Source organism: Bos javanicus, chromosome 21, assembly GCF_032452875.1.
Source record: "Bos javanicus breed banteng chromosome 21, ARS-OSU_banteng_1.0, whole genome shotgun sequence".
Taxonomy (NCBI): Eukaryota; Metazoa; Chordata; class Mammalia; order Artiodactyla; family Bovidae; genus Bos; species Bos javanicus.
The window spans coordinates 27,558,172-27,585,453 of NC_083888.1; the positions used below are offsets into that span (position 1 = coordinate 27,558,172).

Sequence of the window (27,282 nt, forward strand, 5' to 3'; positions counted from 1 at the left end):
GGCCAGGGCAGCACAGGATATTGGGAACGGGGTGATGGGATGGTTCCCAGGGGCCTGGGACGCAGCCAGTGATCTATGGCGGGGTGGCGCTGGGGGCCTGCCCTCCAGAGGGGGCTCTCAGAGGCCGTGATCTCCCCGCGACTTCTGCGCAGAGCCGAACAGGGCGCGGTGGGCAGGACCTTCCGTCACATGCGCTAGGGAGCCCGCCAGGGGGCAGCGTGGCGCCCGGGGCAGGTGCCGGCGCAGGGGTACCTCGCTGTCACCTGTTCCACCCGCCGGAGGACTAGACCCCCGCGTTTCCTCATCCTGCAGGTGCCAGGCGAGCCGGGGAATCTGTGCTCTCCAGGGCCTCGAGGCCGGCCCCACAGGACCTGGGCCCCAGGTGCGCCCCCCGCAAGTCCGCCGAGAGTCGGGGCGAGGGCTCGGGGAGGGGGCTGGGCGCGCACGCATCTTTGTCCTCCTCCTGGTCTTCCCGCCGCGCGCTCTCGCCCGGCGAGGGGCGCTGGCGAGGCCAGGGCGGGGCGGGGCGCGGGCGTCCAGCCGCAGGCCGGTGCGGGGTGCGCCCGCGGGCCCCGCTGCGTGGGCCGGGCAGGAGCGGCCCTGCGTGCCGTATGCCGCGTTCGGGGCGCGCCCGCCGCTATCCAGCTTCCCGGGCTCGGCAGCATCTCGGTGCGCGGCTCACAAAGAGCTGCGGCGGCGGCCCCGCGCTCGGCCTTGGGGACACAGCGGCGGCGGCCGTGCACCCGCACGGCCCGGAGCTCGGGCCAGGTAAACCGGGGTCCGGGCCGGCCGACCCTTCCCCAGAGCGGCCGCAGCCTGGGGGCGCCGGGACGGGCGCGGGGGGCGCGATCGGGCGGCGCTGCGGGCGGGGGGCGCCGCGCGGATCAGGAGTACGGACCGGGCGAGCGCGGCGGGGCCGAGCTGGTGGCTCGCGCATCCCGGGCGGGGGCGCGGCGGCGAGGGGCGACTAGGCGCAGACCAGGGACGCAGACCCGCGGCGGCTGCCCGCTCGGGTCCCGCCGGGCTGGTCGGGCCGCTGGAGTATTCCGCGGCCCCTTTCGGCACTGGTACTGAGTCCCTGTGAGGGGCGGTAACTCCCGAGTTTGGGGTCTTTTCTGGGTTCCCTGTCACTCGAGAAGCCGAGCCCCGGTTTTCTAGCCCTCCACCCTTTTCCTTTATAACGAGGCCCAGCGGGAGAAACTCCTCAGTTAAAAATTCCACAGTCGGGTTCCCCTGGGCGGCCAGCGCTGGGCTGGGGGCGCGGCGCGAACCTGCCCCGTCTTCCCAGCCCCTTTCCCCTCGGCCTGGCTGCTACTGATGGTCTATGCGAAGGGCGAGGCCCCCGCCCCCGAGCCGGGCTGTGCCCCGGGCGGGCCAGGCAGCGGGCCTCGGTGTGCCAAGGCCGCGGGGCTGGGGACTTGGGGGTCGAAATTGCCCTGGACCCGGTGCCGAGGGAGGGTAGCTAGGGGCCCACCCTTCCCGAGCCTCGCTGAGCATGGAGGCTGAGATTGTACCTGCTTGTCTCAACTTAGTATTTACTTGCAGAAGGAAGACTTAATTTTTTTCACATATGTTTGGATCCGGCCTGATAGGGGCCAACCTCAAATCTGGTGGTTAAGCCAACTCATAAATGGCCGTGGGGACGGTCAACCCCCAAGTGGGGAATCTCCTTTGTGCCCTTCATCCCGTAGGCTGAGCTGTCCCTGACCTCTTCAGCCTCTGTCCCTTTTCTGAGTATACCGCCCCTCACATGCCCTCCTTCTTTCTCTTTGAGAAAAATAATGTTTTTGGGAATAATGACCTGAAGGCTTCCAGGGTGGGAACCACACAGCTTTTCCTGGGGTACACGTTCAGTTTGCTCTGCAGGGTACCCACAGCCTGGTGGATGGCTCCTTTCCCAAGCCTCTGGGTTAGTGGTCCTTCTGGTGAGGTGAGGTGAGGGGGAGGGTCTTGCCTTCTCTTGGGGGCTTCCATTCTTCAGGGGACACTGAGGGTCCTCCAGCCAGGATGCCCTGCCCTGTGCCCTCACTGCTGGGGGGCTGTCCGTCCTGCCTCCATCTGCACTCAGGAAAGGGGGTTGGTGGCTCCTGAGCAGCAAATGACCCTGGCATGGAGCCTGCTGGCACTCAGGATGGTGTCCAGGGTGTTAGTGAGCGAGTTGGAGCTTGCTGAGGAGTCAGCTTGCTGAGTGGGCTGCCTCCTGGGTGGGCACTGGCAGAGAGACCCTTGGATGGGTCTCCAGAGCTGCACTAGGTCTGGGTGGTGGCCCTAGTGACAGGCGCCCTGAGAGTCTGCTGTGGGGCCTGGCTCTCCAGACCTCTGCTCATTGGTTGGGGAGCAAGGTCGGGCCCCTCCCCCATTGCCTGCCTTCCCATCTCCAGGGTACTGGGCTTCTCTGCCTGGGAGAAGTGTGGGCTGAACCAGATGGGGTGTGTGTGTGTGTGTGTGTGTGCACACGCGCGCGCGCGCGCGCACGCGCGTTCCTGCCTGTGTGAACAAGAGAGGTGGGGTGGGCACTGGCACGTGGACGAAGCCTGTGTGGTCAGTTTCTTAATCTTTGGCCTCTTGCTTGTGTTCTCGGTTGCCCCGGGCTGGACTTGTGGTTTGTTAACTTGGCTCTGCCTTGGTACTTCTAACCCTTTAAAAAAAAAATTAGTTTCACAGGGATAATTGGTGGGGATGTATTGTGAAATGGAGGCGCATAAATAATCCAATTTGCCAACTGAGCTAAGAAATGCGGGATAAAAATAAAAGATAATTGTAAAAGACACCAGTCGCACCCCTGGAGCTGAGAGGGAGTGCCAAAACACCTTAATGTTTCCTAGACACAGCTGAGGAACTCAGGAAAAGCTCGTGTGATGGGAAGTTTGCCTCGGGCTGGGCTTTGTTTGACTTGGGCAGCCCTGAGGTCTGTGGAGGGACAGGAGCCCCAGGGCACAAGCACAACCCCTCCCCTCCCACCAGGCTTCAGCTCTGCCTGCGCACTCCTCCCCATCCTAAGCCCTGAGCACCTGATCCAGGGACTCAGCAGGTCAGGGCCTCTGGTCACACTGGGGTCTGAAGTCTTGGACAGATGTTTGTGTCGGGGAAATTTGGAGGACTGGGTGCAGGTGGCCACAGAGGGAGGCCCTGAGCTGGCATGGAGGGCTTCCTTCCAGAACAAGTGGCAGAAAGCAGCGTTCTGCCTTGAGAAAGTGGCAGAGAGCTGGGGTTCCTGAGCCCTGACCTGGCAGGAATGGGGAGTGACGTGGACACTGACGGTTGTGTGGCTCCATCCCGTTGGTCATGTCTGAGATGATTGTTCACCAAGTGGGGCCTAGGTGCCCAGTTGGTGGTTGATAGTTGGCTGTGTGCCCACAGGGGGATTCTCTGGCCCCTTTCGAGGCCCCACCCACCACCTGGATTGGCTCCAGCTGGTGCCTCAGAGCAGCCTGCAGGCACGGGCTGACTCGGCTGTCATGGGTGCCTCTTCCCTGCCTCTCCTGTGGGCAGTCCTCCTCTCTCCCAGTCCTCTTGGATGCACAAGGGAGCCAGGGAGGACAGCGACCTTGTTGTCACGCAGCCAGGCTGTCTCGGTGGGGCTGAGATTCACGAGTCTTCTTGGGAACCCCCGACCCCGTTTCGGCAGGTGCTGTTGCTGCCTGACTTGTGATTTCTATGCTAGCTGCAGGATGTCCCGGGCTGGGCTGGGCTGGTGTCCCTCACTCAAGCCTGCAGTGTCTCCCCAGGGCCCTCTCCACACCCTCAGCCTGATTTTTATTTCTGCAGGTTTATTTCCTCGCTCCCAGCCATGCCGTCAGGCAGGCTCATTGCCCAGGCTTGCTTTGTATCATCCCCACCCCAGCCCCACCTGCCACCTTGGCCCGTGTCTATCTTTGATCATCCCAGATGAATATGGATTTTTCCCTTCTGCTCTGTCAGTTGCCAAGTTTGCTGAGCTCCTGCCTGCCTCAGGGCCTTTGCACTTGCTTTCCATCTCCCTGGCATGTGCCTCCTGCATATGTCCACCTGGCTTGCTCTCTCACTCACTTCTGTCTGTATTTCAGCTCCCTACATAAATTAGCATAATTTCTGCCTTTCATGTTAACCCTCACTTCTCTGTCTGTATTTCAGCTTCCTACATAAATTAGCATCATTTCTGCCTTTCATGTTAACCCTGCTTTGTGTTTCTTCTTAGGACCTAACACAATTTACGATATATATACTTTTATTCTGTCTCTTACCACTCCAACATAGAGACTGTGTTGACTTCTGTGTCCCTGAAACAAGAATAGTGCTTGGCACCTGGTTGACCCTCAGCCCAACTTGTTAAATGGATGAATGAATGAATGAAACCCCAGGAGCATCGTGCTTCCTTCCAGTACAAGCCTGGTGCCCTGCTGCTCCCTTCCCCAGACCCCACACCTAAAAACAGCTGCATTCACAGCTGGTCCCTCCCAGACCTCCAGCAGAACCTTGCCTACACTGGATTGGCAGGAGAGAGTGATGGAGAGGTGGGGGGTGGGGGGGCGGCAGGCCAGATGTCACGTGGCCGGAAGGCCATCCAGCCCCAGTAGTGGGCGTTCTGATCCTCCATGGAAGCTCCTCTGGGATTCTCGATTGTTTGGCTGGTCAGCTCTCAGGCTGTGCCTGCGCTCACCTCGGTCGGTCATGGATGTGCTGGGAATAAGACCCCCTCTGGCTCAAGTTCCCTACCTTCTTCACCTAAGTTTCTAAACTGGTCTTTCCTCTTATTCTCCCTACCTGATTCTCCCCACCTGATTCTCCCTACCTGTGCTCTGGCCCCACTGGAGGGGGCCACTGGTTTTATAAGGAGGACAACTGTCACTGATCTCTGGGGCCTTGGGTGAGCCACCAGCCCTGGGCGCCTTTCTCAGCCTCTGTCATAGGTGCCTGATAGCGCTTGCCAGGCTGGTTTTGATCCCAGAAGAAGTCCAGCACTGAACTGAGGTGAGAGGTTGGTGCTCGGCCAGAGCTTCCTGGATGCCAGTGGTCACAGGCTGGCTGTGGCTTCTTTCGTTTTACTGGGAGTTTGAAGGGTCAGCTTTGCTGGCTTTACATGCAGCCTAGTGGGAGACTGTCATGCTTCCTACACTCTCAGGTGCTGTTCTGATATAAGGGGCTGCATTTGTGGTTTTGTGCATGAAGGATCAAAATTAAAGAGAAAAAATACAGGCTTGAGATGCTGGCATCTCCTGACCACACAGATATTTGCATCTTGTGGGTTTTCTGGAAATGGAAGCACTCTGGCATTCGAAGGTGGTTTTGGATGGAGAAACTGACTGGGATGAAATACACATCACTGGGCACTTTTTATTTTTTTTTAAAGATTCTTTTGTTGTGGAGATATTTTTTTAAGTCTTTATTGAATTTGTTACAATATTGCTTCTGTTGTTTATACTCTAGTTTTTTCGCTGTGAGGCTTGTGGGATCCTAGTTCTCTGACCAGAAATTGAACCTGCACCCCCTGCATTGGAAGGTGAAGTCTTAATCAAGGGACCTCCAGGGAAGTCCCTCATTGGGCAGTTCTGTGTGTTGCCTTCTCTTCCTTAGTATGTGCTGTTTAAATAGTTCTTTGCCAAGCATGAGAGGCATGTCTTCACTCGGCAGCGAGGTAACCTAGGACCAGGCAGTGGTGACTTGCTTAAGGCTGCTACTGTTTCAGGCATTGCTGAGATTGGTTGGTGAGCCTTCAGAGCCCATGATGTCCCTCCCCCACAATCCCCTATCACCTGCATCCTCCCTATCTCCCCCCTCAACATCTCAATGGGGCCCAGTTTGCATAAGATTTATTTTTAAACTGGGTGGGCATGACTAGGACTTGTGACCACCTATGTGATAGGTGTGTACATGTGCTCAGTTGCTCAGTTATGTCTCACTCTTTGCAACCCCATGGACTGTAACCTGCCAGGCTCGTCTGTTCACGGGATTCTCCAGGCAAGAATACTGGAGTAGGTTGCCATTCCCTTCTCCAGGGGATCTTCCTGAACCAGGGATCGAACTTGTGTCACCTGCATTGACAGACGCATTTACTGCTGAGCCACCAGGGAAGCCTATGTGATAGATACAATTCAGGAGCTCATTTTCAGCCTGTGCTTAGATAATCTGGTGGTGGTGAACTGTGTACCTTGAGCTCTGACTGGTGGTTGGAGAGTTATGGACACATCACGGGTAACCCTGGGGCCTTCATGGGGACAACAAGAGGGCCTGGGAGCTTGCCGCCCAGCACAACTGTCGTTGCTGGGTTTGTAAGGTGTTTTCCTCTTTGCATTTGGAGGTATCATGGGTTCTTTGCACTTCCTGCAAGCGACTTAGCAGCAGCAGCAGCCCCTGGACTAAACTCAGCTAAAAAACACTCAGCTGTGAAATACTTAGGTACTTGTTCTCAACAAATTCTAATTAGTCAACAGTCAGGAAGTAGGAGACCACTAGTGGCATTTAGAATTTTCATTTGGGAGATAGATATGTATCTATGTGTGATTTGTTGTTGTCCAGTTGCTCACTTGTGTCTGAGTTTGTTCATAACCCTATATATGATAGTATTTTTAAAAAATATGTGTTTATTTATTTCTCCATGATTTGGTTTTACATTCATGGAATTCATTCTCCAGCAAGGCAGCTCTAAACATGAATTTCTCTGAGCTGTCATGTGCATCGCTAATTTCCCTTTGAAAAATGTAGTTTAAAATGAATAACCAACAAGGACCTCCTATATAGCACAAGGAACTCTGCTCACCGTTATGCGGCAGCCTGGATGGGAAGGGAGTTTGGCGGAGAGTGGATACATGTATATGTATGGCTGAGTCCCTTTGCTGTCCACCTGAAACTATCACAACATAGTTAACCTCTATACCCCAATATAAAATAAGAAGTTTAAAGTTTGAAAAAGAAATGTTGTGTAGTTTTCCCCTGTTGGTCTGTCAAAGTCTTGGAAAAATCCATTGTTTGGAAACTAGGAGACCTGTTTGCTGAGCGGGTGCCTCTGTTTAGTGATGATGGATTTCTCACCCCACCTCCCCAATCAGATAGCAGGCGTGTAAGTTGCTCCAGTGAAACTCAGTTTGTGTTGCTGGGTCTTCCGGTGTGATGATGGGCCGTGTGTTCTGATATCTGTGCGTGTCACTCAGAGCCGGTGACAGCTGTCAGGGGTGGGGAATCGGGAGGTCCAGGAAGCCTCCAGCAGCCACTGGCCAGAGAGGGCCTCCTCCTGAGAGGGGCACATCAAGGCCTGCTCTTTCCTCCTTGTCAGCCGGCCACTGCGGCAAGGATGGAGCTAGACCAGATGTGGGTGTGTGTGTGAGCGTCTGTTACAGTAGAGTGCCCGCTCGGTGCCAGTCGCCGGGTGTGCTCTGTGTGTGTGTCCCAGCTCGCCTGCCAGGCCTAGACACCAGGTGCTACCTTGGGACTCTAGCTGGACCCCTCTGGTTGCAGTGAACCCTGGTGGCTGACCACTGGAGAGTGGGTCCTGGTGCTGCCCACCTGGCCTGACTGCTTGAGTGCAAGTCCCTGAGGCAGGTCTGACCTCAGCCCTGCCTGGACGTGCCTTTCTCTGTGTCCATGTGCAGCAAAGATTCTGCCCCTGACCTTTCCCTGCCCTTTGAGGGGCAAACAGGAGGGAGCTGGCGTGTGGCAGGGTGGACATGCCATCAGCTCTCTGCTCTTGGGGGGATGTCCCTGAGCTGAAACTCTTCAGAGCAGGAGCCCCTCCAGACCAAGAACTCTTGATTGTGTGTCTCCTTTGGGCTTTTTCAGGTTTCGGCTTTTCAATTAATTGCATTTCCTCAAGGAATGGTTTTCTTCTTGATCACAGGCTGATCTGTGCTTAATCAGCAGTGAGAACAGTGCTGCCTCAGTGGCTGCGACAACCCCCCCTGCCTCCCCAAAGGCAGAGACATCTCTTGCTGCGTCCACTTCATGAGGGAGTTGCCCTGGGGGGGTGGTCCCTGGATATGGCAGTATTCTCTCCACTCCTAGCTTTGGGAACCCTTCCTTAACTCTGCATGTGTTGCTCCTTTTATCCATTATGAGATGACTTGTCTGATAATGGAAAAAGGGGTGCCAGGCACTTTAATGGCAGCCCCTAGCATTTCCCTTCCAGCCCTCTCATCTGTGAGGTCTCTGCAGTGCTAGTGCAGGGGCAGGTGCTCTTCTCTTTAGTTACCCCGGAACCCTTTTGCCAGGGGCTCCATCCATCCACCCATCCACCCATCCACCCATCCACCCATCCACCCATCCATCCATCCAACCATCCATCCATCCAACAGGTATTTCCTGAGTGTCGGCTGTGTTCCATTATTCTGATCCCTGTCTTGAGCTGGGTGTAGTCAGGAGAGGAGTGAAGGGGAGCTACTGGAGGGTGTGGGGGGATCAGATGCCGAGTGTGACTCTGGCCCCAGAGTGTCTGCCCCCAGAGTATCCCAGGGTGGAAGGTGTGAGCACCCAGCATGGGGCGGGGGGGACTTGGGTTAGGTACCCCATCCGGAAAGAGTGGGTGGATTTGCCCATCTAGAGCTCAGGCCAGAGGGGCCAGTCTGGAGAGGGTACCCAGTATGGGGGTGAGGGCTGAGTGTTTGGTGGTAGGATAATGTGGTTTGGGCAGGTCAGAGCAGGAGATGGTGGGTCTTGACCGTCTGGGTCTTGAGCAGCCTTGGACGTGTGGGGGCATCTCACTGTAGTTGGGGGCAAAACAAATGGGAAGATAAGTACTCTGTCCCGTGATGTATCTAGGAGGTGTTTCCATCACTCAGCTTCGGGGCCCAGTGGACCACGGGAGGGGTGGTTAAGGATGAGGAGGGGGGGTGTGCTGAGAGCTGGGGCGGGTCGGGGAGGCTTGGGGAGTGGGAAAGGACAGAGCTCCCTGCTTGATGTGGGCAGAGGCTGCCATGTCCACATCCTGGCCTTGCTAGCTCAGATGTTTAACTTTACCCTTTAGAGATTTATAGACTTTCTAGATTAAATCACCACTGTTCCTCTATAAGAATGACAAAATCCCTGGCAAACCATAAGTCATGTTATTAATTTGCTCACATGGAGTTAAACTCCATGGCCCCGCTGACTTATTTGGAAGGACAAGGGATGGATGGCTGGGAGGGCTCTGTCCAATTGTTGGCAAGTGTGAAAGTCTAGAGGGACCCAGGTCGAGGTAATGGGGCTGTCCTCCCCAGCAGGCAGCTGTCCTCGTCCCATTGCCAAGGCTCCTGGGGACTTTCTGGCATCTGTAGGGAGGGGGACTGAGTCCTGCACCAGCTGTGCAGAGGGCAAGGGCAGGGGGAAGGAGGGAGTAGCCAGGCTGCAGGTCAAAAAGCTGGGCTCCAGGGGCCTGTGCAGACTGGTGAGCTTTTGGAGGGGTGTCCTGAAGGGCTTTTCTCTGGGGCCCCGAAACCCTGGGAATTCACAACTTGTCTTTTCTTCCTCTTTTGGGCTCTGATGTGCTATTCATCCTCTGGGTAATGAAGGGTCAGAAGAAAGTCTCAGGGCTTCCCTGGTGGCTCAGTGGTAAAGAATCCACCTGCCAATGCAGGAGACATGGGTTTGATCCCTGGTCTGGGAAGATCCCACATGCTGCGGAGCGACTAAGCACATGTGCCACAACTACTGAGCCTGTGCTCCACAGCAAGAGAAGCCACCACAATGAGAAGCCTGTGCATCACAGCTGGAGAGTAGCTCCCACTCGCCATAACTAGAGAAAAGCCTGCACAGCAACGAAGACCCAGTGCAGCCAAAAATAAATAAAGAGAACACGTCTTAAAGCTGTTTCCCTTTTTAGTCAGCCTGCTGTTTGCGCTGGCACAGGTGGGGTAGGTATCATTCCCTCTCCAAGGCTCCTGGCTTTGGGGGGACCCGGCTGAGATGCTGGCGAATGCCTCTTGCATGGCTTACTGCCCTGTGCCAGCGGTGGAAACTGCCTGCTAGCTGCAGGGCAGTTATTGTAGGAGTCAAGATTTGTTGGGAGAAGGATACATTTGTTGGGGGATGGGTGCTCTCTGTGTGCTGACCTTTCTGCCTTCAAGGCCCATGTGGCTGCTATAGGTGGTGGTTACTGCTGCAGGAGGAGCAGGTCTTGCACTAACTCTCCTGGTGGTTTTCATCAAATACCGAGAGTATGCTGCAGTTTATGTTGACTGATGTCTCAAACCAGCTTTCTTCCTTTACAGTGATAAAGAGAAGTTAGACTTAGGTGTATTTGTGTGTGTGTGTGTGTGTCTTTGTGTGCTCAGTCAGTCAGTCAGTCGTGTCCGACTCTTCATGACCCCCCATGGACTGTAGCCCGTCAGGCTCCTCTGTCCATGGGTTGCCATTTCCTCTTCCAGGGGATCTTCCCAGTCCAAGGATTGAATCCACGTCTCCTGTGTCTCCTGCATTGGCAGGTGGACTGTTTACCACTGAGTCCCCTGGGAAGTCCCTGGTGTATTTAGCATCCAATATTTCAAGGCAGAAAGCCAGAGGTCACGCTGGTGGCATGGCTGCCTCTCCATGGTTCCCACGTGTGGTACCCATAGCCATCGACAGGCCATCACTGTGCAGACCTGGTCAGCAGCTGCTGCTGACCGATGCGGAAGAATCCGTAAACACATGCATTTGTATAAATATAAATATTGTTTAATGTCCCAAGTAATGAGCACTTCCTTGAAATGACATTAGCTCTTGTTTCAAGGAAGTGAGTGGAGGCATAGCACATTAATTTGGGACTGAATTTTGTCTCGCTCATCCCGGTTACTGACAGTGGTCTTCAGGTTCTCATATGTTTTCCTTCTGGAAACCATCCAGGCTGATAGGGGCCTGGAGGCTGTGGTGGGCGTTCACTGTCCAGAATCCATGGCCACTCGTTGCTCGCATCCACCTGGACCTCACGTCTCATGGCCTGACACCAAAAACATGTTTCTTCTCCACACACGTATTTAGTGGAAAATGTTCTAACAGATTACTCATTTTGAAAGTATGCACTGTCCAAGGAAAAGGAAACAACTGAAGAGAAAAAGGGCCCAGAGACATTTCACCCCTTAAAAAGGCCCAATAACCATATGGAAAGGTCCTCAACTCCATTAGTCATCAAGGAGGGAAATGTATATAAACTGTAACCATGTTCGGATTCTCTGTAGAACCAGAACCAATAGTGTGTGTGTGTGTGTGTATTGTTCGTTGTTGTTCAGTCACTGAGTTGTGTCTGACTCTCTGCGATCTCATGGACTGCAGCACACCAGGATTCCCTGTCCTTCACTTTCTCCTGGACTTTGCTCAGACTTATGTCCATTGAGTTGGTAATGTCATCCAACCATATCATCCTCTGTCGCCCCCTTCTCCTCCTGCCCTCAGTCTTTCCCACATCAGTCATGAGGTCTCCTGAGTCAGTGAGTCAACTTTTCGAATCAGGTGGTCAAAGGATTGGAGCTGCAGCTTCAGTCCTTCCAATGAATGTTCAGGGTTGATTTCCTTTAGGATTGACTGGTTTGATCTCCTTGTTGTGCAAGGTACTCTCAAGAATCTTCTCCAGCACCAGAGTTTGAAGGCATCAATTCTTTGGCACTCAGCCTTCTTTATGGTCCAAGTCTCACATCTGTACATGACTACTGCAAAAACCATAGCTTTGACTGTATTAATCTTGGGGTTTCCCTTGTGGCTCAGGCAGTAAAGAATCTGCCTGTAATGTAGAACACTGGGGTTCAATCCCTGAGTCAGGAAGATCCCCTGGAGAAGGGAATGGCAACCCACTCCAGTATTCTTGCCTGGGAATTTCCGTGGACAGAGGATCATGGCAGTTTATAGTCCATGGGGTCATAAAGAGTCAGACATGACTAATAGACTAACACCTTCACTTCACGTCCAAACTGCCAGTACACATAGTGTGTATTATATATATTTGTTTTTTTTTTTTTGGCTGTGCCACACTCTGCTTGTGGGATCTTAGCTCCCTGACCTGGGATAGAACCCAGGGCCCTGTCAGTGAGAGCGCCAAGTCCTAACCACTAGATGGCCAGGGAATTCCCCACAAGGGTCCTTCTAAGAGAGGCAGAGGAGAGTGGAAACAGAGGAGAAGGCAGGGACGATGGAGGCAGAGACTGTCAAGGATTGTGACCACATGTCAAGGGTTGTCAGCAGAGGTGATCACCCCTGGAGTCTCCAGGAGGTGAGCAGCCCTGCCGACGCCTTGACCTCCGTCACTGAACCTGCTTCCAGACTCCCAGTCTCCTGAACTTGAGTTGTTTAAAGCCCTGTATCTGGGGCCCATTTCTTCCAGGGGCCACAGGAGGCTAACAGAGCCATCAGGACACGTGCACCAGAGCGTCCAAGGCAGGTAGTTGTCACCCCAAGCTACAGACAATCCTAGGTCCCCCAGCAGCTGCTCCCCTTGCACCGAGGCTTGTCACACATGAAACATCCTGCAGATCTGCACATGTGCAGTAGCCTGGAGGAGTCCTGGCACATAATGCTGAGCCAAAACCCCAGACATGAGAGTCCTTAGTTCCTCCAGCGTGGCTCCACTGATAGGAAGGACAGCGGGCTGCTTATCCATGTGGGGTGGGATGTCGGGGTGCCCTTTGGGAGATGGTGATTGGAGGGGCACCAGGAGGGCAGAGGGCTTCTAGGGGATGCTGACAATGTCCCATTTCTTTTATTCTTTGTTTTTTTTTTTTTGAAAATTTTATTGAAGTAGAGTTGATTGATAATGTTGTGTTAATTTCTTCTGTACAGCAGAGTGACTCAATTATATAATTCTTTTTCATATTCTTTTTCCATTATGGTTTATGGCAGGATTTTGTTTTTTTTTACTTATGACCATAGAAATCTTTTAAAAACTTTTTATTTTGTATTGGGGTATAGCCAGTTGACAGTGTTGTGATAGTTTCAGGTGGACAGTAAAGAGACTTAGCCATACATATACATGTATCCATTCTCCCCCAAACTCCCCTCCCATCTAGGCTGCCACATAACATTGAGCAGAGCTCCCTGTGCTGTACAGTAGGTCCTTGTTGGTTATCCAGTTTAAATATAGCAGTTACCACAGGATATCAAATATGTTTCCATATGCTATACAGTAGGACCTTGTTTATCCATGCTCTGTATACTAGTTTGGACCTGCAAATTCCAGTCTCCCAATCCTTCCCTCCATCACCCCTCCCTCTTGGCAACCACAAGTGTGTCCTCCATGTCTGTGAGTCTGTTCCTGTTTTGTAGGCAGGTTCACCTGTGCCAAGTTTTAGATTCCACATGTAAGTGATATGGTATTTGTCTTCCTGTTTCTGACTTCACTTAGTATGATCATCTGTATTGCTGCAAAAAGTGTCTCATTTCTTGTTCTGCGTGTGGTTTGCATGAGTGGGTTCAAATTTATGATAAGGACGTTTTCAGTACCTATATTAAACTTCAATGAAAAGTGGGGAAAAAAGAGCAGTATAGCATCTTGGAATCTTCAAGGAGAACTTTAAATTGACTGACTCATGGCTTCTTTTCCTGCTGGAACAATAATATCAAAATCAAGATTATATTTAATTTAATGTGAGATGATTAAATGAGGCCATTCCAACAAGTGCTTATTAATATGCAGATACACACTGTGTTTTCAAAATGAAATCAGAGTCCATAAACCCAAGTAGGATGCTGAGATCTCCGGTCAAGTAATTGATATGGATTCATTCTCTCCATGAAAGTTTTCCTTATGCACAAAGAAGGAGCTGAGCCCTTAAGGAAAACCGGACATAAACAGCCTGAACATTTGAGGGTCATGTGCTCTGTGGTGAGTGGGAAACCAGAGAGTTTTAGGAAGAGACCAGAGTTTGTGTGTGTGTGTGTGTGTGTGTATACAACTCCTTTGGGTCAGTGGGGTGTATGTGTGTGTGTGTGTGTGTGTGTGTGTGTGTGTGTGTATACAACTTCTTTGGGTCAGCCCAGAAATTTTAGTTGGGTGTTCTGTGGGCCCCCTGCCTGGTGCTTTCCTGGCCACCCTGCCCAAGATCCTAGAGGTCTTGCTGTCTGTGCCCACAACTCTCCCCGGCCCCTCACACCCCTCCAGCTGTGCTGGGAGACTGTCCATCAGCTGCCCACGCAGTGACCACTTGGCTTCATGGGTTGTATCCTGCGTGTGGTCATCACATCTGCCCTGGGCCCGTGTGGTCTCTGCTCTTGCTCCGTCTGAAATAGATGAGATCCACAGCACAGTGGTCTCTTCCGAGGTGGTCCATGGAGATGCAAAGGGGGTGGGGTGGCACCATGTGGCCTCAGCAGTTCTGGCAGTGCTCCTGGCTCCACCCTGATGGACTCTCATCCCTGACCTGCTGCTGGGATAGCATGCCGGCTTCTCCTGTGTGGTCTGAGGATCAGGACCGGGGTCTGAGGGGTGTGTTTGTCCAGGCGGAGGCTGGGGTCCGGGCATGGGTGCATTGGTGCTGCCCTCACCTCCTGTGCCTGTTGGGAGCTGGCCTGGCACAGCAGGCTCTGCGGCTGTGGTCAGCCTCTCGCTGGTCTCATGGCAGGTGTTTGTGATACAGACAGCACCTTTAATGGTGGGGATGGGGGAGGGATTCTTCCATGAGCTTGGCACGCGCCTCCCTCTCGGCTGTTCTTCCACCTGCTGCGATGGAAGTTTGTCTATCAGGCACTGACCAGCCCCTCACTTGGATGCTGGGCTTGTTTAGAGTGTTTTCTGCCCTGAAGGATGCTGGGATAAATACCCTGTAGCTCTGCTCTTCTCTTTTGTCAGATCCCCTGGTTCTTTATGATATGTTTCCAGAGGTAGAATGGCTGGGCTGAAGGTGAAGACTGCAGATTGACTTCTAGAAAGGCTCAGATGCCCACAGACGGTGTGTGTGGGGGGCCTGCTTTCCTTCCCTCCCCCTTTCCTGTCCTCTCTCCCCACCCCTACCCTCGCACTGCTCCTCCACATCCCTGCTCCCTCCTGTGATGCTGCACCATCGAGCAGCATCCAGCAAATACCGTTCCAGCTACCTGTCTGGGGCCTCCCAGCTCACAGGCTCCCTGGGGACCCTTGTCCAGGGTTTGCTTGTGGGTTTTAAGAGGAAACCAAGAACCAATGGGGGAGCCTGTGGAGAGCCTCAGAGGCTTCCCCAGGACATACAGGCCGATAGTGAGGTGTGATGATGTTCTTCCAGAGAGAAATCCCTTCCCTGGGAGCTCCTCACCCCAGGCAGGGGGTGCTGGGGCACTGACCCCATAGGCAGGGACCGGAACCCTGGGCTTACAAGCCATTTGATGTTGTAGTTGTTCAGTCTCTAAGTCCTGTCTGACTGTGACCCCATGGACTGCAGCATGCCAGGCTTCTCTGTCCTTCACTATCTCCTAGTAGTAGTGTTAGTCGCTCAGTCGTGTCTGACTCTTTGCAGCCCCACGGACTGTAGCCCACACAGCTCCTCTGTCCATGGGATTCTTCAAGCAAGAATACTGGAGTGGACTGCCATTCCCTTCTCCAGGAGATCTTCCCAACCCAGGGATTGAACCCAGGTCTCCTGTGTTGCAGGCAGATTCTTTACCATTTGAGCTACAGGGAAGACCTCACTATCTCCTAGAGTTTGCTCAAATGCATGTCCATTGAGCTGATGATGCCATCCAACCATCTCATCCTCTGTCGACCCCTTTTCCTCCTGCCCTCAATCTTTCTCAGCATCAGGGCCTTTTCCAGTGAGTCGACTCTTTGCATCAGGTGGACAAAGGATTGAAGCTTCGACTTAAGCATCAGTCCTTCTGATGAATATTCAGGTTTGATTTCCTTTAGGATTGACTGGTTGGCTCTCCTTGCTGTCCAAGGGACTCTCAAGAGTCTTCTCCAACACCATGGTTCGAAAGCATCAATTTTTTGGTGTTCAGCCTGCTTTAATGGTCCAACTCTCACATCCATACATAACTGCTGGAAAAACCATAACTTTGACTATACAGACCTTTGTCGGTAAAGTGATGTCTCTTCTTTTAAAATACGCTGTCTAGAATTGTCACAACTTTCCTTTCAAAGAGCAAGCATCTTTTAATTTCATGGCTGCAGTCACCATCCTCTGGATTTTGGAGCATAAGAAAATAAAATCTGTAACTGTTTCCACTTTTCTCCCTTCTATTTGCTGTGAAGTGATGGGACTGGATGCTGTGATCAGTTTTATAAATGTTAAGTTTTAAGCCAGCTTTTCACTCTCCTCTTTCACCCTCATCAAGAGACTCTTTAGTTCCTCTTCATTTTCTGCCATTTGAGTGGTATCATCTACATATCTGAGGTTGTTGATATTTTTCCCAAAAATTTTGATTCCAGCTTGGGAGTCATCCAGCCTGGCACTTCTCATGATATACTCTGCATATTAAGTTAAATAAGCACAGTGACAATATACAGCTTTGATGTACTCCTTTCCCAATTTGAACTAGCCTGTTGTTCCATGTCCACAAGTCATTATTTATGTTTAAAATATCTTATTTTGGGGACTTCCCTGATGGTCCAGTGGTTAAGACTCCACACTTCCAGTGCAGGGGGTGTGAGTTTGATCCATGGACTGGGAACTAAGCTCCCAAATGCCGCAGTATGTGGCCAAAAATTTAAAAAGGAAAATCTTATTTTTCTGTTGGTTTGGCAAATTGGATTGATGCCATACCCTCTTCCTGAACCACCCAGGACCGCCCCAGTGCATGGGTCAGGGTGGTCACCACTGTGAGATGCTTGGCTGATGTTCTGTCCCCACGGACGTTGTTGGCTGCCCTTGGAATCCAAGGAGAAGCTGCTGCCCAATTCTGAGGCCCCATGGGGGTCTTTGTCCTCCTTTCTCAGAGGCAGCAGATTCGTGGATTCGCTCTGTTGAGCTGGAAGGAAGAATTTTAAAATTTCCTCTGGTTGAAGAACCCAAAATGGAACAATCTACATCAGTTCCCCCAAATGGGACTTTTAGGCAAGGGCTTGGAAAATGGACTGTTTCCTGTGTATGAAAGCAAAGTCTGTGGGAATTCCTGGTAAGGAATTTTAAAGTGCTCGTCTACTCAGCCTCATTCTGAAATCCTGAGAGTCTTAAAAGACAGAAAGAAGTTGCCCGATGGAGGTCCAGTCCGAGTGGGGGAGGCTGAGGAGGCCTGCTGCTCTCTGCCGCGGTTCCCTTCCTCCAGGTCTGTGGCACTGTGTGTAAACAAGCGTGAGCATCTCTGTCACTTCTAAGATTCTTTAAAAATAATTATTTTCTCCATTTATTTATTTGTTTTCATTTATTTTATATATTTGGCTGTGCTGGGTCTTAGTTGCAGAGTGTGGAATCTTTAGTTATGGCATGTCGGATCTAGCTCCCTGACTAGGGATTGGACCTGGGGCTCCCTGCATTGGGAGCTCAGAGGCTTAGCCACTGGACCACCAGAGAAGTCCCCACTGCTAAGATTCTGACATTCAGGAATGATTTTGAACCTTCTTTGGGTACATGCTATTTTCTGAGTTGCAGTTTCTGTGTATTATTTCATTATTATTTCTGTCTATTATTTTATAATTAAAATATAGAGATACAGTATCTCTGGTTTTCAAATATTGCCTTCAAATAAAGATCTTGCATCTCTAGAGCCTGCTGGAGCTGTGAGTGTTTGGATTTTTGCTGCCCCATCTTCCAGGAACCCACTCCCCACTGCGGTCCCTGACACCCCGTTTCTGGCCTTGTTCAGGATCACTTCCTCCACTCACAGGAGAATGCCCAGTGGGAGGAATCGGCAGGACTTTCTGTGGTGTCTTCAGAGCCGTAGGAGGCAGAACCAGGCCAGCCATGTCATATTTTCGTAGGGGAGCATCTAGCAAAAAGACCCACTCTTTCCCTGGGGTATCAGCAACTCTGGTTGGAGGGATAGCAAGGGGTAGTAACGGGACAGCTGCTGTGGACAGAAAGTGGCCCCCAGTATGTGGGAATGGATGACAAGTCAAGGCCCTTGGGTGGGAGATAAGTATGAGTGAGGTCTGACACCAGGGGGCTAGTGAACTCTGTTATTTGAGAATAATGTGTTTCCCTGATTAGTGGGATAGGAGTTCTGTTTTGTTGGGACCTTCCAATTTAGGATGGGTTCTGGAATTTGTATTCTAGCTGTTATTATTTTTGGTGGCACCACTTGGCTTACAGGATCTTAGTTCCCTGACCAGGGATCCATCCCATGCTCCCTGCAGTGAAAGTGCAGAGCCCTAACCACTGGACCACCAGGGAAGTCCCTGGAACTTGTATTCTGAGAGATGAAAAGGGGCAGGCAGCTTTTCATGGTGGTGGGGTTAGCTTTGTCAGATCCCCCCCGACCTGGATAGGTGCGGTCCTTAAAGTGTGGTAACTCAGTCACCAGTCAATCTTAAAGGAAATCAACCCTGAATATTCATTGGAAGGACTCATGCTGAAGTTCCAGTATTTTGGTCACCTGATGCCAAGAGCCGACTCATTGGAAAAGTCCCCGATGCTGGGAAAGACTGAGGGCAGAAGGAGAGGAGGGTGTCAGAGGATGAGATGGCTGGATGGCATCACTGATGCAGTGGATACGAACTTGGGTGAACTCTGGGAGATGCTGAGGGACAGGGAGGCTTGGCATGCTGCAGCCCATGGAGTTGCAAGAGTTGGACACGACTGGGCGACTGAACAACAATAACTCAGCTAGTGCAATACTGTTAAGGACTTACTTACTTATATCGTTGTGTGTTACTTGAAAGTTTGAAATCTAAGGTGACTTTAGGATTCTCTGTGTGGGTTGGGGGCAGGTCTTTGTGTGGGTGGGTGTAAAACCTTCTTGTGTGCACCTCATTTCCTGGGAATCACTGAGGAGCAGCTCTTTGATTTTCAATTTTAAGCCATTATCTTCCAACCATCAGCTTTATCTGGAGCAGAATGGGCTGCAATTACAGTGCTCCTAATGGGATGGGTTTTATTTCCAATGATTGGACTGTGACAGCATTTCACTACATTCATATGGCTGCTCACAATTGCCCACTTTTCTTTCGCTTAATGGAAAATGTGTCTTTGAAGCCTGCTTCATGGTCCTGGCTCCATGGTGTATCCTAATGGAAAATGTGTCGCTGAAGCCTGCTTCATGGTCCTGGCCCCATGGTGTATCCTGGCTCAGGTCTGAAGCCACCTGCGTGCTCCGAGGGAAAGGCCTACCGTGGCCCAGGCAAGGAGGGTAAAGGAGGGGCCTGGGTTGGACTTGGGACCTGTGCAGCTTTTATTTTGCTGCATTTTGTCCAGAAACATTTTGTGTGCAGTGCTGAGTTGTTTTGATTTGGCCAGGCAGAGCGGTATTTCACGGGCTGCTGTGATGGCCAGAGATGCTGGTGGGGATGCAGAGGCAGGTGAGGGCCAGGTGGGATGGAGGCACAGGTCCCAGAGAAGCTGGCAGGACCTGGCCATTCTCTGTAACAAAACTGTTTGATTTCATTGACATTTGGAGCATAGGGATCCCACAGTCAACCGTTGATCCCATGATCAAGGTCACCGTCTCTCCCCATAGCTGGCTCGTGAAATGTTCCAGGGTTAAAGAATATATGAGCTGCTCAACTCAGGAGAGCCTGGTGGCCCTTTCAGCCATAAAATCTGCCTTTCCTGAGGAGCAGATGCCAGAGACAGTGGGTTTTCTCTTTGAACCAATCCTGATGGAGCCTCAGAAGTGTCAGAAAGATAATCTTGTCTTGACCCGTACAGACAGGATCCCTTTCATTTCCAAGTCTGTTAAAAAGTCTTAATGTTGTTAAAAAAAAAATCCACTTTACTACTGGTAAAAATATCCTCCTGTGCATTCATAAATTATGCCTCTGGGGACTTTCCCGGTGGTCCAGTGGCTAAGATTCTGCACTCCTAATGCTGGGCCTGGGTTTGATCCCTGGTCGGGGAACTAGATCACTCATGCCTGCAACTAAAGATCCTTCATGCCACAGGTAAGACCCAGAGCAATCAAAAGAAAAGTAAATAAAAATAAATATGAAAAATAAATAAATTATACGTCTGGCCTCTCTCAGGTACCCCGTGAGTGCAGGACTGTGCTCCTGGATGAGGCTGGAGCTCCTGGATTTTCTGGAACCCCCTGCATGGTGCTTCCTGTGAGATTCTTGTAGTTCTTCCTGATTTTGACAAGAAATTTGGCTCCTCACCATTCAGAGCTCTGCTTCCCACCTCATCCTCCTGGAATGACTCTGGCTCCTTGTTCATTGACAGTGATGCTTCTTGACTCAGCTTCTCTGTATACTGGTGCTGAATTGAGTCTTGGAGACAGTTTTGGGTGCAGTAGAAAAGGAGAGCTTTATTGCTTTGCCAGGCAAAGGGGGACACAGCAGGCTCATGCTGTCAAAACCATGTGTCCCAACTTGGAGAGGAGAGTGAGAAGTTTTATAGTAAGAGAGTGTGATCAGCTCCTGGACATTCTTCTGATGGGCTGGTGGTAAGGTAAGCAGGAATCAGCATCCTGAAGGAATCGGCCTTCAGGTCCCAACTGTTCTGGAGTCTACATGCTTTTGTGGGTAGCATACCATCATTAACTGTTAACTTCTCCCACCTGGAGGGATTTCAGTATCTGCAGAACAGCTCAAAGATATTGTTGTGTGTATCCATTGATGGGGAATCAGGACCTTGCTCCAAGGCTGCACTACTGTTTCTCTTGACTGTTTGTTTCTTCCAGGTCTTGCATCCCCTTCCTTCCCTGACTAACAACTGCTTGAATATGCCCCTTGGAAATCAGGGAAGGTCATGGAGGCTGAATGAAGGCTGTTTCCTATAATCAAGGAAATGGGGGACACAGAATGGCTTTGTGCCCAGGGACCCCATAGGGCTCTGCTCGGTATCAATTCCACCAAAGTTATTGTTTAGACAGAGGTTTCTCTTTGGGTTACCCCAGGCCTGGGACTTCTCCATGGGCAGAAGAAGCATCCTGTGAGAATCAGCTGATGAGATGGCTGATGGGCCCCTTTCTGTCTTCTGACATGAAAGGCATCTATTGTTTTAGTTATTTATATTGTGATAAAATATACATAACATAGAAGTACCACTTCATTTTTATGTGTACAGTTTAGTGACATTAAGTACATTCACTTCGTTGTATAGCCATCACCACCATCTACCTACAAAACTGCTCCCATCTTTCCAAACTGAAACCCTGTCCCCATAAACACCAGCTCCCTATCTCCCCCACCCCCAGCCCCTGGAATCCAAGGTTCTACATCCTGTCTCTACGAGTTTGACTACTCTAGAGACCTTGTATAAGCAGAATCCTACAGGGTTTGTCTTTTTTTTTTCTTTTTTAAATCAAGCATAGTTGATTTACAATGTTGTGTTAGTTTCAGGTGTACAGCACCTGATTCAGTTATACATGTATATAATCCATTGTTTTCAGATTTTTCTCCTTATAGGTTATTACAGAATGTTGAGTCATTGTGGCACTTGGGGACCTTCGTTTCATCCAGTGGGATTTTTTGTTGCAGCTCACACACTCTAGCTGTGGTGTGTGGGCTCAGTAGTTATGGCACACGGGTTTCTCATTGTGGTGGCTTCTCTTGTTGTGGTGCACGGGCTTAGTTGCCCTGCAGCACATGGAATCTTAGTTCCCTGAGTAGGAATTGGATGCACATACCACGCATTGCAAGGTGGATTCTTAACCACTGGACCACCAGGTAAGTCCTCACCCAAAGAATTAAAGTCAGAAATAAAGAAAAAGATTGGGCAGTGGCGTGAGGAAGTCGGGGTCAGGGAATGTGGCCCCTGCTGTAGTGTGTTACTCAGTCTGAGTGAAAGACTCGTCTCATTTCTTCAGGGCTTGGCAACAGCCAGTGACTGACCAGTCTGTGATAGGTGGGGTCGGAGGTGTCTGTCCTCACATGAGCAGGGCGGGGGTGGCAGCTGCAGCAGAAGGTGTCCAACAACACCCAGCAGGAAATGAGAAGAGCTCAGGGACTGGCGGGTTAACAGTGTCTGGCACAGTAATTCCTGCTGAAACCTTAATGGTAGGCAGTAAATTAAAGTACTGCCTCGGCCTATGTGACTTGCATCTTAACAGCAGCCGTCAGTGTCTTTTGTGTCAAAAGAAGTGGGCTGGGGGGAGTGTTTCTTGTCCACAGAGCTGCTTGTGAAGGAACTTTCCATCTGGGACACCTGGACTGTGCTCCAGTCTTCGACAGCACACCACTCATGTTGATTGGGAAAGAGAGTTACCAGTCTTTTTTTCCCTTTAGGTCTGGCTTTGAAAAATACATACATTATTTTATTTTTTTAGTTGAAGTATAGTTGACTGACAATGTGTTAGTTTCAGGTGTATAGTACAGTGATTCAGCTATGTGCTTGTGTGCTCAGTCACTTCAGTTGTGTCTGACTCTCTGTTACCCCCATGGACTCTAGCCCGCCAGGCTCCTCTGTCCATGGAATTCTCCAGGCAAGAATACTGGAGATTCTTCTTCCAGTATTCCCTTCTCCAGGAGATCTTCCTAACCCAGGGATTAAACCCAGGTCTCCTGCATTGCAGGCGAATTCTTTATCACTGAACCACCAAGGAAGCTCTTGATGTCTTGATGGCTCATTTCTCTTTAGTGCTGAATAATATTCCACTGCCTTGGGTGGACCTCAGTTTCTTTATCTGCTCACCTACCGAAGTATCTTGTTTACTTCCACGTTTGGCAGTTACGAATAAAACTGCTGTAAACCACCACGTGCAGGTTTCTGTGTGAACATAAATATTCAACTTTTGGGAAGTAGAATATCAAAGAGTAAGATTGCTAGATCTGTGGTAAGAGTAGTGAGTTTATCTTTTTAAGAAACTGCCAAATTGTCTTCCCAAGTGGCCGTACCATTGTGCATCCCCACCAGCAGTGAATGAGAGTTCCTGTTGCTCTGCATCCTCAACAGCACTTGGTGTCATCAGGGTCTGGATTTGGCCATTCTGTTAGATATGTAGTAGTATCTCGTTGCTGGCTTTTTGTTGTTGATGGCGGTGGTGAAAGTTATTTATTCATTTAACAACAGCTTTTGTCTCCTTTTAAAATCCTTGTATTTATTCATTTACTTCTGGCCATGCTGGGTCTTTGTTGCCGTGTGGGCTTTCTCTAGTTGTGATGCGAGGGCTTGTCTCTGTGGTGGCTTCTCTTGTTGTGGGGCGCAGGCTCTAGAGCACACGCAGTTCAGTAGTTGTGGCACGCGGGCTCAATAGTTGCCATCCTCTGGTTCTAGAGTGCAAGCTCAGTAGTTGTGGTGCACGGGCTTAGTTGCTCTGTGACACATGGGATCTTCCCAGACAAGGGGTCGAACCTGTGTCTCCTGCATTGGCACGCACATTCTTTTTCGTTCTTTTAAAAAAATGTTTATTTATTTGACTGTGTCAGGTCTTAGCTGTGGCACACAGGATCTCTGTTGTGTCACTCGTGCTTCTCTCCAGTTCTGGTGTGCAAGATCTGTAGTTGGGGCATGCAGGCTTAGTTGCCTTGTGGCATGTGGGTTCTCCGACCACGGATTGAACCCATGTCCCCTGCATTGGAAGGTGGATTCTTAACCACTGGACCACCAGGGAAGTCCCTCCATTATGGTTTATTACAGGATACTGAATATAGTTCCCTGTGCTACACTGTAGGACCTTGTTTATCCATCCTATAGATAAAAGTTTGCATCTGCTAATCCCAAACTCTCAATTCATCGCTTCTCCACCCCTCCCCCTTGGCACCCACAAGTCTGTTCTCTGTGTCTTCTCACTGCTGTTTTAATTTGCATTGCCCAAATTAAAAGCATCTTTTCATATGGTTATTGGCTCTTTCCTTCTTTGGTGAGGTGTCTTCATATTTTTGATTCATTTTATAATTGAGTTGTTTATTTTTTTATTGTTGACCTTTAAGTGTTCTTTGTATATTTTGCATAACAAATCCCTTATCAGATGTGTCTTTTGCAAATATTTTCTCTCAGTCTGTGGCTTGTTTTTCATTCTCTTAACAGTGTCTTTCATAGAGCAGAAACTTTACCTTTTAATGAAGTCAAGCTTATTAATCCCTTCTTTCATAGATCATGCCTTTGGTGTTATATCTAAAACAGTCATTGCTAAACACAGGTTCATCTAGAGTTTTCTGCTGAATTGTCTTTCAGTTTTTATAGCTTTGGTTTTTGACTTTTAGGTCTTGGATCCATTGATTTTTGTGAAGAATCTGAAGTCTGTGTCTGGGTTCATTTTTTTGCCCATGGCTGTCTGTTAAAAAAACTACATCTTTTCTCCATCATATTGCCTTTGTTCCTATGTCAAAGATAAGTAGATTATTATTAAGTTGGGCGATTTCTGGGCTCCTTGCTGTAGTCTATTGATCTATCTGTCTATCCTTTCACCAGCACCACACTGTTTTGATTATTGTAGCTTCACAGTAACTCTGGAAACCAGGCAGCATGAGTCTTCCAACTTTATTTTTCTGTCTTGTGTTTTCTCACCATTATCCTCTCATAGACCTTGTCCCAGTACATCACAATGATTTGTTTTCTTTTTTTTAAAATTATTTATTTATTTGGCTGTGCCAGGTCTTAGCTGCAGCATGCAGGATCTTTTTAGCATAGCGTGTGAACTCTTAGTTGCAGTATGTGGGATCTAGTTCCCTGACCAGGTATCGAACCTGGGCCCCCTCATTGCAAGTATGAAGTCTTAACCACTGGACCACCACAGAAGTCACTGATTTATTTACATAAATGTCAAAACCATGGCTGGTTTCTGAAACATCATCTTTGAAGATTCTGCATATAGCAATGAAACAAGGTTTCTCTTTTCATTTTTACAGAACTGCATGCATTTGAAATTTTAGTTTCATATTCCTTCTATCTATTATACACTAATAATGGTATATATGCTTGAAATAGTTTGCATTCTATTGAGTGGGTTTGATAGGAAATGATTTCAAATTCAGATATTTAGAGTTTCAAGGATCATACATGTTGATTTTTAGGGACTGTCTCAAGTTTCATATATGTGATTCTTTTCTAAAAAAGGAAGTCACTAAATGAATAACTTGCATTTTCTGGTTTTTCAGTGAGAAGCATTGAATAGGACTGTAAAATTAAATAGGACTGTAAAAAGATGTGATTTTAATTTTGTCTTCAGGGATTTCCCTGGAGGTCCAGTGGTTAAGACTTTGCCTTCCAATGCAGGGGATGTGAGTTTGATCCTTGGTTGGGGAGCTAAGATCCCACATGCCATGTGGTGCAGCCAAAAAAAAAAAAAAAAATTATGACTTCATATAAAGACCTTTAGATGCAGAAGACCTTCTGTGCCTGGGTTCTGCATCCTGAGCTGGGAGCTTAGTGCACTGAGGCCTGACTGAGCCAGGGAGGAGCCTATGAGCTGCATAGTTTGGCTTCTGTTGGCTGCATTCCTGCTCTGTCCAGGGAGACCAGACACCAGAGAAGGACAGTGCCGATTAGGTCCTGTTGGGAAGAAAGAACACAGCCACCAGTGCTGGACTGCTTTGTGTCCCCTGAACAAAGAAGATAGCACGTTGCTGACATCTGCAGCTCACGTGGGGCCATGTGGCAGTGGCTTGCCTATCGGCCTGCTTGACAGAGATAAGATGCCCAGACCCAGGGCTGCTCTGCAGGATCAGGGAAGGAGTTTAATTCATTGACAATCTGGGGGCTAGTGATATTCCCTTGTTCTGTATGGAGCCAGGTATGGATTCTTTCTCTTTCTTCAATTTAATAGAGCTTTAAACATCAGAATACATCCTGCTTAAGCCATTCAGAAATGTTTCCCACTTAAAAAAACAAAAGGTGGCTGCCACGATGGTCCCCTTGCCCACCCCACACCGTTGCAGCTTGGTGGGCAGTCTGCTTTCCGCCCTGAGCCCATCTGGACGTGAGTCTGCTTCTCATTGGAGCTGACTCATTGTGAAAAAACTCTGATACTGGGAAGATTGAAGGCAAGAGGAGAAGGGGGTGGCAGAGGGTGAGATGGTTGGGTGGCATCATCAGTTCAATGGACATGAATTTGAGCAAATTCTGAGAGATAGTGGAGGGCAGGGAAGCCTGGCGTGCTGCAATCCATGGGGTCACAAAGAGGTGGACACAACTGAGCAACTGAACAACAACAACTGCTTCTCATGTGAAAGGGAGCTGTCAGCGGTGCGCATGGGAGACTCCTGGCAGTTCCCGTGCTGGAAAGATAGAATCAGAGCTCCCTTGTTGTTGCCATTCCAAGGAAGATAATGAGCATGCATGTTTTCTGCAAGCTGCTGAAGACAGGCTTTGCTAGAGTATTTTGGAGTTGTGGGATGCTAGGATCATACTGTTTTAAAAGAGATTTCAAGAATGTCGTCTTTGGGAATCCTCTGTGGCTATGCAGTGATTTTCCCCTCAGTCCTACTTATATCGCTGTATCCATTAGAATTTTTCATTGCTCCTCTCTTTCCTCTCCTCATGTATTTGCCTGAGCTATCTCGAATTCTGTTAAATGGACCTGACGTTAAATTATTTAAAATATTTTTATTGCCATTTGGAAGACCTGGAAGTATTTCCAGTGTTCATATTCAGATCACGGAGACACCACTTTGCATCCTTTTGTCACATGTAAGAGCCAGGCTATTTCCAGGAAGGGCCAGAGAAGAGGCTTGCTATTTCTGAGAATATCCCCAGATTAGGAAGCATGGGTTATGCGCAGATCTGTCCTTTGCTCTTTGAAGTCTGAAGGGAGAAGCTGTGGCCTCAGGGACACAAGGATTTGGAATCTGGGAGGGGGCGGGCCAGGCTCCCGGCTTCATTCACAACTCACGTCCAACCCTAGACCGCCCAGCATCGCAGAGGTGAAGCTGCGTAAGAAGCCCGAGTTCCAGCTGACGGCTAGTGACCCAGGCGAGCGTGGGTGAGGAGGCTGGGTAGCTGGGTGGGTGGGGTACTCCCGTCTGGCACCCTCTGGAAGCTGTTTCTCTTTACTCTTTCAATTTCTGGGGACTGGGGGGTGGCTTCACTTCATCTGGGCACCCTCATATGGTTACAGGGCAGTCCTCCCAGTTTGCAGGGATGTCAGAGGATGGGCCCTCGGTCCCAGTGTCTCTGGATCTTTATCCATTGTTCTCTGGGCTTTTTGCTCAGAGGTACCTTGAGTATCTTGTGTGTGCATTTACTTTTAAAATGTATGTTAGGTGTTTTGTAAGATTTCAAAGACATGTGACATCCATCCATGTATCCATTAACCCATCATTCAGCAAGTGCTTCTGAAACACCTACCACGCGCCACACTCCACAGTGACCGAGCCACCATCTGCCATGTGCCATGGAGCTAGTGTTCTGGTACCCAGCATATTAGCACTGTTGGAGGCAGGACTGCTGAGTTTTGTCCCGTATAAACTGGATGTTTTACATTGCAGTTTGCTGT

General features: G+C 49.9%; 1 protein-coding gene across 10 annotated transcripts in view; it reads left to right on the top strand.

The window, feature by feature from the left end:
- Nucleotides 1–205: 205 nt before the first annotated feature.
- Nucleotides 206–27,282, top strand: part of APBA2 (amyloid beta precursor protein binding family A member 2) — a 140,009-nt gene continuing 112,932 nt past the window's right edge. For 4 of the 10 annotated variants that reach the window (XM_061394623.1, XM_061394627.1, XM_061394633.1 and 1 more), the window contains exon 1: nt 534–768. The gene's annotated coding sequence lies outside the window, so the exon portion shown is untranslated. Of the gene's footprint in view, nt 383–518; nt 769–27,282 lie in introns of those variants that run through there. The other 6 variants (XM_061394630.1, XM_061394625.1, XM_061394632.1 and 3 more) reach the window with 6 other exon arrangements.